The sequence below is a fragment of the Passer domesticus genome, chromosome 5 (genome assembly GCF_036417665.1).
Source record: "Passer domesticus isolate bPasDom1 chromosome 5, bPasDom1.hap1, whole genome shotgun sequence".
Taxonomy (NCBI): Eukaryota; Metazoa; Chordata; class Aves; order Passeriformes; family Passeridae; genus Passer; species Passer domesticus.
In genome coordinates, this window is record NC_087478.1 from 30,517,515 (window position 1) to 30,529,857 (window position 12,343).

General features: G+C 36.3%; 1 long non-coding RNA gene across 2 annotated transcripts; it reads right to left on the reverse strand.

Moving 5' to 3' along the window:
• Positions 1 to 464: 464 nt before the first annotated feature.
• Positions 465 to 6,140, reverse strand: LOC135301316 (uncharacterized). 2 transcript variants are annotated; one of them, XR_010363067.1, is made up of 5 exons: positions 5,585 to 6,140; positions 3,720 to 3,830; positions 3,468 to 3,594; positions 2,395 to 2,505; positions 465 to 682 (listed from the first exon to the last, which is right to left on the reverse strand). It is a non-coding gene; the product is annotated as an uncharacterized LOC135301316 (long non-coding RNA). The 2 variants fall into 2 exon arrangements; XR_010363068.1 differs by lacking the exon at positions 465 to 682 and adding an exon at positions 1,012 to 1,083.
• Positions 6,141 to 12,343: the final 6,203 nt, after the last annotated feature.

Consider the following 12,343-nt stretch of genomic DNA (forward strand, 5'->3'; position numbering starts at 1 on the left):
ACTCTTTTAAGGTTTGAAGGTCTTTTTTTGGCTGACAACTTTCTCACAACCCTTCAATATAAATTGATGGATTATGCTAAAGCTTGACATTGTCATTTCAACCCTAGAAATGAAGGATAGGGAATAACAAGAAATTACATTAAAAAATAATTATTAAGGATGTCTACAGAGAACGAGTCTATTAAAGAGGTCATGGAACTCTCTAAAAGTCGGTATCTCAGACTGTCAGATATCACAAAAGAACTAGGAGAAAAAAATCTTTAATCATTAAAATGAACAGTCTAGCTCAGTTGCAATAAATTGGGCAGCGATACGCTTGTTTACAGAAGATGGAATCCAGAGGGTAGACATAGTCATTATTTCTTCAGAGAGCTGAAATGTCTTGGGATGTGCATAGCAAAGTTGATTTGGGCTTTAATCCCATTTTTGATGCAGTGACTAATGCAGACAATTGGTTTTTAAAGATTGGTATATTACAGCTGCTGGAAGGCACTTGCTTCATGGATGTTTTTTAATTCTTCAGAAGCAAATCCAAAGTTGAGATCAAGCATGGCACTCCTTGAAGGTCTGGAAGTAGCTCCCTGAGGATTGATTAGAGCATTGTTTTTCTACAGTATTTCTGTCCCCCTGAAGGTTCACATCAGTCTTCCTTGGCTCCTGAGGCTTTCATCTCATCAGTTATCTAGAACAGGGATAGAGGGAGGGAAAAAATAAAGGAAATATCTGTGTTTTTTCACTGTTATGGAGATTTGGTCATATGTCTTTATATTGGGTTGTCATGTTTCTGTCATTTCCTGCTATCTTTTTTAAGCACTGTGCTAGTTTCCATCATAACTAAATTTCTGTTTATATTCACAAATGGTAATTAAAAGGAAGGGACAGTTTTTGCAGCACCTATATGGGCACACACACGCAGATATATCTATATATATATCTATATATATGTATACACACACACAAACCTATTTTACATCTATACATTCACTGTCTTGAGTTGTTTATTTAGTTAGCTCAATAGCTCTCGGGTGTTTTGGATGACTTTTTCCTATGAGCATGATCTATCAATTTTGGCATAATGAACTCCTGCAAAGGTCAAATTTGAAGGATAAATGCTGCAGGAAATGATGACTCTACAATAATCCTGTTATCCTCCTACAACTCTAATTTCATTTTATTGAGTTGAACAGTGTAAGGGTAAAAGGGTAACTACCTTCTCTCTGCTAACACCCATATACCCAAGTCCCCTGAGCATGGTTTTATGTTGAATCACTCCTGTAAATGTATTAGTAATAACAATCTATTAGAAAAATAATTGTTTTCTGGTTTTTATTTGTGTATGGTGGTTTTTTGTTGTTTTTTTAATTTTACAAATATCAGCAAAATATTTCAAATTATTATTTAGTTAGGTTGGGGGGGATGTGGGGAGCATGGCCTGAGGGAATTTTATCCTGATAAAATACTGTAAATGAAAGGCAAACTGTGTTGTGAACAACAACATTTTTGTGGCTGTTATCAACTGTTCATACTGTTACTGGGCAGATGTTCTGCTAAATATTTGCATATACTGATGCCTAATATTTTAGCTTTCATATTTTTCTGATTCTGCACTGCATTAGTATGTAACTCTGAATTTCATATAAAGTGTTCTTTATGCAAGTTCTCTTCACAGTTCAGTTAGACAAAACAATCCTTTTCCAGCCCAAGAACCAAGGACACCATTGCAGCTTCAGGCCCAAAAAGTGTAAACAACAGTGAATTGAGGAGAGCGATGTGGGCGGATGGGACTTCATAATCTGAAGCTGTAATTGGACAATAAAACCCAATACGTAAATGGACCAAAACTTTAAAAATTGTGAAAATTCATGACTGGTTGTTCATCTTGGGTGGAGCCATGGCTGGGCCCTTGTATTGCCCAAGGTGTATCCTTTAAAGGCCTTTCAATAATAAATACTTACTTTATTCCTTTCCCACTGTCTAGCCTCTGTGCTAGATAGCCTCTCAAGGCATCAATACAGGATGGAACAAAACTTCCAGATAATATTTAAAAAAAAATTCCTAACCTTGCACTGTTTAAAACTTGCAAAACCTTATTCCTGCAAACAGACTGGGGTTTTCTTGGTTTTCTTTTTTTTTTTTTAAACTTAGCAGTTCTACTAATTCATTACTACTTTTCATTACCTGTGACTATTCTCTGGTTGATGCATTCATACTTTCTGTTCCAGTAAAGTTAAAAAAAAATCCTGGATAAAAATGTAGCACACACAGGGCATCAGAAAGCCCTGTCTTTTCTAGAATGATCAAGGAGGAAAGCAAGACTTCACTGGTCTCCTGCTAGATGAGCCCTTTCATCTTACCACAACATAATTATCTCAGCAAATGCATTCAGTACCTTACCATATTTAAGGCAGCATGTACATTACTTTATCCTGTAGCTGCATCTCTCTTAATAGAGAGCGTGCAGGCACAACTTCCCAAGGATATTTGCTGGGAATCACAGCAAAGAACCTTAGAGAAAGAAAAAACAATTCTTATCTCATTTTCTGCTCCTGTGTTTTTGAACATGTGGAATGTGTTGGAAGATTATTTACCCAAAGGGATTGCTTGATTGATTCTGGAGATGGTGTTTTGATTCATTGACCAATTGGATCCACACATGTGTGTCGGGACTGTCAGCTGACTATCACAGGTTTTTCAGTGGTTAGAAGTAAGTATGATATAATGTAGTATGTATCTCTTTAGTATAGTATAGTATAATAAAGTAATTAAGTAGCCTTCTGATATCATGGAGTTCTGTGCATCATTCTTCCCTGTGTCGGGGGATCTTCTTATAATCTGATATTATCCTAAGATAGGGGCAGCACTTTAGCTGTTTAAGAAGCACTTTCCCTGCTTTGTAGCTCTGTTTCCAAGCTATGCTTATTATCAAAAAACAATTTAACAGGTATCTGTGTGAGGTGATATTCCCTCTCTCTGTTTCCTGATGGTTAAGTGAATCTGCTTTTTTAAGGGCACATATCCAGTGGTATGCAGAGAAGACCAGCTATGGCAATTCCACAGAGGCTATTTGGTAGCCCCCAGGGAGCCCATTCTTGGAACAGCTTTGGCTTCCTGTAATAAACAAGACACACCTTTTCATTCATTAGAAGCAACATTGTGTGCGGTATGGTGAGATTAAGCATTCTCAGAAAAAGTTACTTTAAGAAAACCCATCCAAATACCTGTATATAAAAAGCTTTATTTTACTTCTGTACATCTCCAGGGTGGCCAAACAAAATTGAGGAGGTGCTACAGAAACCAAATACAGAATAGGCAGAAATATAAAGTCAATTAATTTGTTAAAATCATTAACATATGCTCATAGACAAGTATATTCATTTTCAAACTTCTAGTCATATCAAATACATTGATATTTGGGTGTCCTGCACGCACTGCTACAATACGTAATTTATCCCAGTCTAAAGTCTCACCTGAAAATGTAGGAATATTTTAACAGTTTACCAGCTAGGAAGACTCAGGAGGTACTGGGATTTTCAAAAGGGCTGCTGAAGTTTTATTCTCCCGCTGAATATTTTTTCCTGGAGGACTCCTCAATTACTACAGACAAGATAGGTCACAAAGAAGATAAGAGCAATTTCATGTCATTGTCTCAGCTTGTTCTAAAACATGCAAAGCCCCTGTATAAAGTACCCATTTCAGCAGCTACGGCTATTAATTCTTACCTTTTATCTTTTCATTAGGTGCGAATCTCAAGTGAGGTTTGCTGCTTTCGTCGGCAGCTTGTGGCAATAGGTTGAGGAGATGAGTTTACTTAGATAGTGGAAGCAGAGAAACTTGAAAACACATGAAAAATTGCAATGACAAGGTAGGAATTTGCTGCTTCTGATGTAGTGAAATGAAATTCTTGCCCCATGCACCTAGTGTGTCTGCATAGGCAATAGATCCCACACAGAGGCTGGAGTGATATTTGTTTAAAACTAGCTTTCATCCCTCTATAAACAATATAAATGTCAGCTTCCCATAATCTCCCTTGCACACTTTTGACCTGGCACAAAGGTTGTACAAGCAAATAAGGCTTACAAAAATTTTGAACTAAAGTTCACACCCAAGCCTTCAGAAAGGTCTTTCTCTTGCTGAGTACTAATCAAGAGCTCCTCAGCTCAGAAACAGCAACATATGGTTTATTAACAGAGTAATACATATAGAGCAATACACCAGCTAGACAATCATTACCTAACAAAAATTATATCTGGGATCAAAGCAAGCTGCTAGCAAAGTCAACCTTAGTTTTAAAAAATTTGGGCCATTGCATGCAACCCAACTCCTCCCCATTATTAACCTTCTCACAATCTATGATGTAGACTAATTTAAAATCATCAAAATATGCATCATGACTAGACGTAGACTTTAAAGGGCTCCTGGACAATATTCTAAAATATGCTGATGGCCATAATTCAGACAAATGTAAGTAACATAAGAGAGGATAGAAGAGACAATCCAAAGAAAATATTGGGCTGTTACTTAAAGATAACAAAGTAATTCTTTAGATGTTCCAACTGCCATTGGGAAAATAAGATTAAAAAAAAAAAAATCAGAGAAGATACATAGTAAGAAACTGGTGTAGAATCAATTCACTATGAGCTGAGGAAATAATGAAATCCTGAACCACTAGTGTGTGTGTTTAATCTCTCTCTTGCATGAATAGATATCACAGTTTGTAACTCAGAATTTTATTACTGTATAGTATGCTAAGAAAATAGTCTAAATTTACTTTATAAGAAAATAAATGCTAAATAGAAGTCAAATCTGTATGCCAGTGGTCAAAGAAAGGAGTTTTCTTCTAGGTCCCAGGATAGAGACTAGACTCTACCTAGAGGTAGAGACTTTCTGCAGCATAGTCAGAAGGAGGAAAAAAAAGAAGAGAGAGAGACTTGCTTCACTTTACTTAAAAAGAAATTGCTGACAGAGAAATTTATTCTGTAGAAAGAGCTGGAAAGCACAGTGCAATGTCATCTTTTTTAAGAACAGGGTTCAGTTTAATATTCAGTCTTTTTGCAGCACTGTTGCCAATTGGATAAAATATTTAATGGCATTGTATTCAGAACTATATATTTTTGACAATGTATTTCATGCCTTGTATGTCACTAAAGTTATGAGATTGAAGTTAATAATGAAAGAGTAACTCAGCATTCTTCATGCTGTTGCATTCAGATTTGTTATTTTTCATTTATGTGCCACTAGCTACATCAAGCCTTGATAACCCATAACCATTTCTTACTTAGTAAGAATTATATTAAGGCATAAGAGCATCTTAACCTTCTGTCTTTTTCTATGCAATGTTAAAATCATATTAATATTTGAAGTTTGGTATCCATTGCAGGAAATAAAATTCTAAAGAGCATGTACAAATCCGTGCCACAAAAATTTGATTTAAGAGCTTTAGTTTTCATACCAATGTTATCTGTTCGCAAAACAATTCATCCAGGAAGAAAGAATAGTAAAGTTAAAAAAAGCTTTCAAAATGTTTATTATGCTGTTTTAGGAACACTATATTTTTCAAAAGCAAATACACTGCAGAAATACAAACCTTTTCCATGGTGAATTCGAGAGCACATAAGGAGTTTGGAGGATTTCAATACCATTTGATTCAAAAATATAAAAGGAAAAGTTTGAAAGGAAAGGAAGTTATTACAGGGAAAAATGCAAATTCAAGGTAAAAAGTGCTGCTCTGTTTCTCTGTTTCTGCAAAGCATTCTAATAGTAAAGCAGATTATAGACAGGTTTTGTATTAAAGTCAAATTACTTGCTGTCATCTACATCTTCATATTGAGACATTATGTGACATTGGCATCCTTTTGGAATGTTGAATGTTATGTCATAATCACAGAGAAAGGCAGGACAGTAGGAATAGTTTGTAGGAGATTTTCAGACAGATTGTTCAGGGACATCTAGGAATGAAAAGAAAGCATCCTTGTATAATTGTTTGTATCAATCCCTAGGAGGTCCTCCTGAAATTACTAGCTGGATAAATCCAAGGGTGCACATGGATATGTACTCAGGATATGGGTGAAGGATGCTGATTCATCTTCTTTAGGGGAGTAACGCATTCCAATTTCTAAGTGAAATTCAGACAGGTCCCATGTGGCAACTAAGAGAGGGACTGGTTAAATATTAATTTCAGTTAGCATGGGTATCATATATCTAGCAGAATCTTACAGAGCTATAGAAACCAGCAAGCTGATTCAAATATTTGAAAACAGGTGTTGTCAACCAGGAAAAATTTTAATAAAAAAAAACTTTGTCATGATTCACACTTTTCCTACTTACTCCTACCTCAAATTTGTCAAGGCTTCCACTGAAGGAAGCTGCGTTTCTGCTGAGGAACATGTTGGTCAGGCATCCAGGACCAGTACTTCATCTAAAGCTTTAAGAACAGCTAAACATATGCTCTTGGTGGGCAGACACCAAGATGAGGTGAGATCACACATGTGATGAAGACCTATGATATCCTAGAAGAGGTGAGCTCTACAAACAGAGCCCATGGGTGCCTCTCTCTGCATAGGAGGGATGCAGCTTACTGCAGCACTGCACCACATCAGCCCTGAGTTTGCACTGCCTTCATCCATGGCTCTCCTCACCCTTGGCAACCTCCCTGATCATCAGTAAACACACACTGCCCCAAAGGCTCACAGAATGATGCTGCTTATGGTAGGCCAGAGTGAACTGCAAAATGCTCCCTATTCAGTATTGTAGTAACAGGAAAATGTTGAGTTTTGTCACTGAACATGTAATAGTTTTAAACATAATGCGTATCCTGGAACAAAAACTCCCAACAAACCATGACTGAAGCCTACATTGTTAATTGAGTAAAATATATTTAAGAAAAATATGAGAAAATGTTATTCATTAGGTGGTGATAAGAGGAGATGATCAATGTCATTAACACAAATAGTGTAATTGCATTTTAAAGACATAGTACCTCTCCAAGTTAGCAAACTAATAAAACTTTAATTTCAAAAATGTCTTTGTCATATTTCTTTTATGTACTGGATGCACCAAATTCCATTTATTTTTCCCATTATTTAACACCTTGATAAGGTTTGCTTTTCGTCATATGCAACTATTGAGTGACTATGGCTAATCGTGAAGAACAAATACAAACACCAAAGGGGAAAAGGTGGAAAATTTCTGTGATTGGCTGCCCTAGGTACATAATTAATCAAATGACAGGTGATATAGATCCAGAGTTGTTGGTCTGCTAAGACAAAACCACTAACAGATCTTCTATCCACCTGTAAATTAAAGAGAGTCTTTAGCATTGTAAGATATTTACTTGATCAGTTGTAAAATGATGACAGCTTGGATAAAGTGTCAGTATGTGATGCACTCTGATGCTAAAGCCATGACAATAATCATGGGTGGGATGGATTCCACAGAGAGACATGAAGATACATGCACGAGCTTTCATTATATCAAAACTAATGTGAAAATGCACACATGCTGACACTTTAAAAGTATATCATAATTTGGGGTTTACAATATTAAAATAACAGATTTTCAAAGGATAGACGTTCATTAGATTCCCAGGGGAAAAAAAGAAAAAGGAAATAACAGCTTTATGACAGGTATTTCATATAAACACAGAACAAAGAAATCACTTTTATAAGTGGTTCACTTCCACTTATGCAAGATTGTAAACAGAAAGACATCAGAAAGATAATGCCAAAGTGAGGGAAAAGCAATTGAGAACACACTTTACTATATTCATCATTAGTTTCATAATTTTTATTTTTAATCCCCTTCACATTTCTTATTGGAGGAATGAAAGTCATATTGTTCATGGAAAAATGTATTTAGAAAGACATTAAGTGGCTCTACAATTCTACATATATCATACCAACATTTGTTTGTCACATTTTGGTAAGGCTATTTTATGGAGAAAAATATCCTTTTCTGACATTCTGGGTCACTTTAACAGCTTCTTTTTTCACATGGTGTGAATACATATCCATTTATATATATATATATATATATATATATAACCTGAGCAACTTCTATTTCATAAAGAATTACTCTGAGCTTAATGTAAGACTATGTGATAGTTTTTTCTTGAAAAAAAATTGAAACAAATTGTTGGGTAACATGAGGACTAAGTGAGTAATACCATGTGAAGTGCCCTTGGATGTCAGTAGTTAAGGTTAATAATCCCTCCAAATAATGGGAGGTAAGATGATAATTTTGCTAAGAAAATAATAGGTAGTAGATAAATAGGATTTCTACTTCAGCAACCCACCGAGGACACATGCAGCTTAACTTCTGAGTGGAAAATATGGATTGCAAAAAGTTATATTCAAAGACACGGTAATGTTATGTTTAAATATATTATTCCTACGTTGTACCTTCATACTCTTCATAACCCCTGCATTATACTTGGACTCCTGTAGAGCTGCAGAAGACAGAGGCTTTCCTTTTGACAAGTTATAAATATTGTCCTGCTGTGCAATGCTTTACAGGGTTGAGGGTAATTGTGTGAAGCTTAAAAACACACTGGTAACATGACCTCCAGACCCTATGAGATTAACACAGACAGAAAAAGAACAAGCTAAGCAAAGTAGGAATGGTCCAAACTTTATTTACATTTTATAAAAGACAACAAAAAATTTTAGACATTTAATAGATTTATATCTTCTGTGGGCTTATTAAAAGTGATTTACACCATTAAAAAAAAAAGTAATCATGCTTCCCACATTTCTGTTTCTTTCTATGTTGTGGATCTTTGTTCTAAACCAAGCAGGTTTACTCCTGCTTAGCCTCATCACCTGAATTTTGCCCAACATGTGTATATCACACTTTGTTTCAAGTAGCTGTAGAGACCATTTAAAAAATAGACTCAAAAATTGAAATATGAATAGAATACATTTGATTGTACTGCATTGAATGGGAACTGTAAGGGATTTTACTTTCCCAGGGCTGTAAATTACAAACAGATCACACTTGTTGGACACATACTGATTTTAAATGTCTCTGTAATAGAGACTGCCCAACACAGAGGTGGACAGGACCGAGAAAGTACTCCTGAGCTGGCCATGAAGATGTGAGGCAGTGTCAAGGCTAAACCCAACATGCAATATGTACACATGCAATTGTATGCACAAGCATACCATAAACCACAGCTGGATACACACACCAACACAGAGACAATAAAGCATAATTTATGGCATCCACTTAAACCCAAAGAACACCCACACAAACATGAACAATGTGAAAGGGTCAGCCCTGGTCCTTCTTTATGGCTGATGAGATCAAAATATGTTAGTGGAATATACACACAGTAGGGGTCTTGACAGAAGCTGGTCCTGGACATTCAACCTACAAGGTAGCAGCCTCCAAGACCTAGGTCTTCCTGACTTCCTACAACCTCAGGTTCTCAAGCCTCTGAGATTCATGGTCCCACCACCTAATCTGCTGGTTATCAGATGTCTTAGTCTATCACCAACCAGTCCAGGTTGAATTTCTGTAACATCCACATATATTAATTAAAAAAAAAAAAAAAAAAAAAAAAAAAAAAAAAGCAATTTAGCTAGAATATAAAGCAGGTTGCAGTGATAAAGCACAGGACTTAGCCACACAAATGTACCAGCCAACCCCTGTTTATAGTCAACTGGCCTTTACCCTTCCTCCTTTCTTTACCCACACTTATTCGTCCAAAGTACAGTCAAGCCCCACCTTTACTTTTCCTTTTTCTCCACTCACTAAACATCCCATTATAAAAGTTTCACATCATCTCAAAATTCCCAAATTCAAAGTATCTGATAATAAATATCACAGAATCCCAAAATACTTTTCCCCCTACATCCCATCATAGTCCTGTACCCTGTATTCTGTGAAGCATTCAGAAGAGGCAGTTCCTTGGGCTGACTCGTCCTGGTGGGTTCCCCATTAGCTCCAGGGGTTCATTGCTCACCATGGAAGGTGCTGGGAGTGCCAGGTCAGGATAATCTATTACCAGTTCTTAGCTTCTTGGGGTCCCTCTACCTGCCACAGTTCCCCTGATCCCCACAAATCCTTTTGTTTATGGGCATTAGCTTTTAATCATAAAATCTAATACTCTGAGCTCTTGAGCAGACAGATGTAAAAAAATTTCAGGACCATGTGTTGAAAGTGGAAGTGAAGACAAATTAACTTGAAAAAAATTTGCCAAAAGTTATAAAACTTGGCAGTGTTTCACTGTCTACAACGACTTCATAAGCCAGAGCTGCAAAGCTGAGTTAGAAACAAAAAGCCACTGGTAATCTTCAGAGGCTTTCTGACCCACCAAAGATACAGGAGAGAAAAAAACCTCCTTGAAAGAAGTCCTACTCAGTTATTGCCTGAGTACTTTCACCAATAAACCAGTACATCTGGGGGAAAGGGTAGGGAGAGGAAAAGCAGACTCTGCTCCAGAGGTGGCACTGCCCCTTTCAGGGTATCTGACAAACCAGGATGTGTTTCCCTCATTTTTTGACTGTCAGAGGCTGCAGATTCTGAAAGTTGAATTGTGCCATCATTAGTCCAGTCTCTCACAGCTCAACATCAAGGATGAGGCTTCATTACTTAGAAGTGTAAGAATTTTTCACTGCAAATTTATTTACACATTTCTTTTATCAACAGTGAAGCCTAGGGAGGGATAAGGAATTGCAATTCCACTCAGAGGTAAAGTGAATCAGCTCAGCCCAGCAAGGTAGCTTGACTGCTGCTGGTATCATGCAGATATTTCATGATAAAAACACAAGTGCTCAATCTTCATCTGAATCTTTCAATGTATTTTCATGTAGCAGTGTTCCCATTTGTAAAAGGCACATCTTTTTATAGACAGCAACAAACCAGCCCCCAAGTGCCACCCACAGTATGCAAGTCCAAATGAACAACAGGAGCAACAGAAGATTTTAAGCTGACAGTTTTGCACTTTCTTTTTTTCTTTTGCAGAAACCTGTACTAAATAACTTCTCATACACGACACACTGGGAAAAAATATCACAGATAACATATGGTAGTCTTCCTGAACAAAAATGTCAAATGAGATACACTGGAGATGAATAAAAGGAAATCCAGAATAGTGCTCAGGGAAGGTGGATGATTCTGACATATGTAACATTTGAAGTTACATTGAGTACCATAGGGGTGCATCCTGAGACAGAACAAAGGGAAAATGCAAATGGTAATACACAGGGACCAGATGTGTTAGAGGTTCCTGCTCTAACACCTGTATAGAAGAAGACATAATAAACTAATGGTGAAGAAGAAGGCATAAATAAGTCATTTTCCAGACTTAGGAAAATAAAGCTTAGGAAGACACCAGAATTCACTGACAGTAATGAGGAAGGGACTGCACAGACGAATGTCGAGTAAGGTGAATTCCTGGCATGACAATGAGTCCTCACAGAGTTTAAAGAAACCCACCACTGTAAAGCAGTCCTGAAGGAGCCCCAATTCTCTGTGTCAAGAGTTGAAAGAAACACAACTAATGTTCACACCCATGAATATTAGCATTACATACCTACACAATATCAATGTGAAAATCTGTCATGCTTCAATTACTTAATATAAAGCAAATTGCTTTTCAATAATTTAGTATCTAGAACAAGAGATCACAATAAATAAATATGTATCATATATAATAAATATATAATATAAAAAATATATTCAGCACACATATATTCAGTACCCTCACATCAGGCTGCAGACAACACTGATTTATTCCTAGAGATAATTCATGAAGTAGAATTATTTTACTTCCAGAATTCTCTTTTAAGTCAGCCAGAATTTTTCTTTCAGTTGTTAAATATATAATATATCAGTGGCTTTTATGTCATTATATCTTTTCTGAAAAGGGTGTGGTGCTGATTCCACTGTGCTCACTTTGAAGTTTGTTGTTTTTCTAAGAATAATTTTGGCTGCAACACAGGCAGTTCATTTCAGGATTTCCACTCAACAAGAAAAGCAATTAGGGAATTCTCTGAGGTACTGAAGTAAAAGAAGCAAAGTAGAAAATTGAGTCATATTCTCCCATACATAATACACCAGTCACCAGGAGGTAACTGGAGTCACTGTGGTCTGTTTCAAATATTCTATATTACATCCCTTTTACTGCAGTAAAAAAAAAAAAAAAAAAAAAAAAAATGAACCTTTATTAAAGGTTCTCTCTAGAACTAGAATTTTTCAATAATTAGTGTCTTAGTCCTTCTAATTTGCTCTGAAAATACTAGGCATTATATGATTAAAAAAGTCAAATGTTGTCTTCAATTGCCTCTAAGTCCAAATGAATACGAGGAACAAACTTTGTCAAGAAATGGATTGATAATTTTCT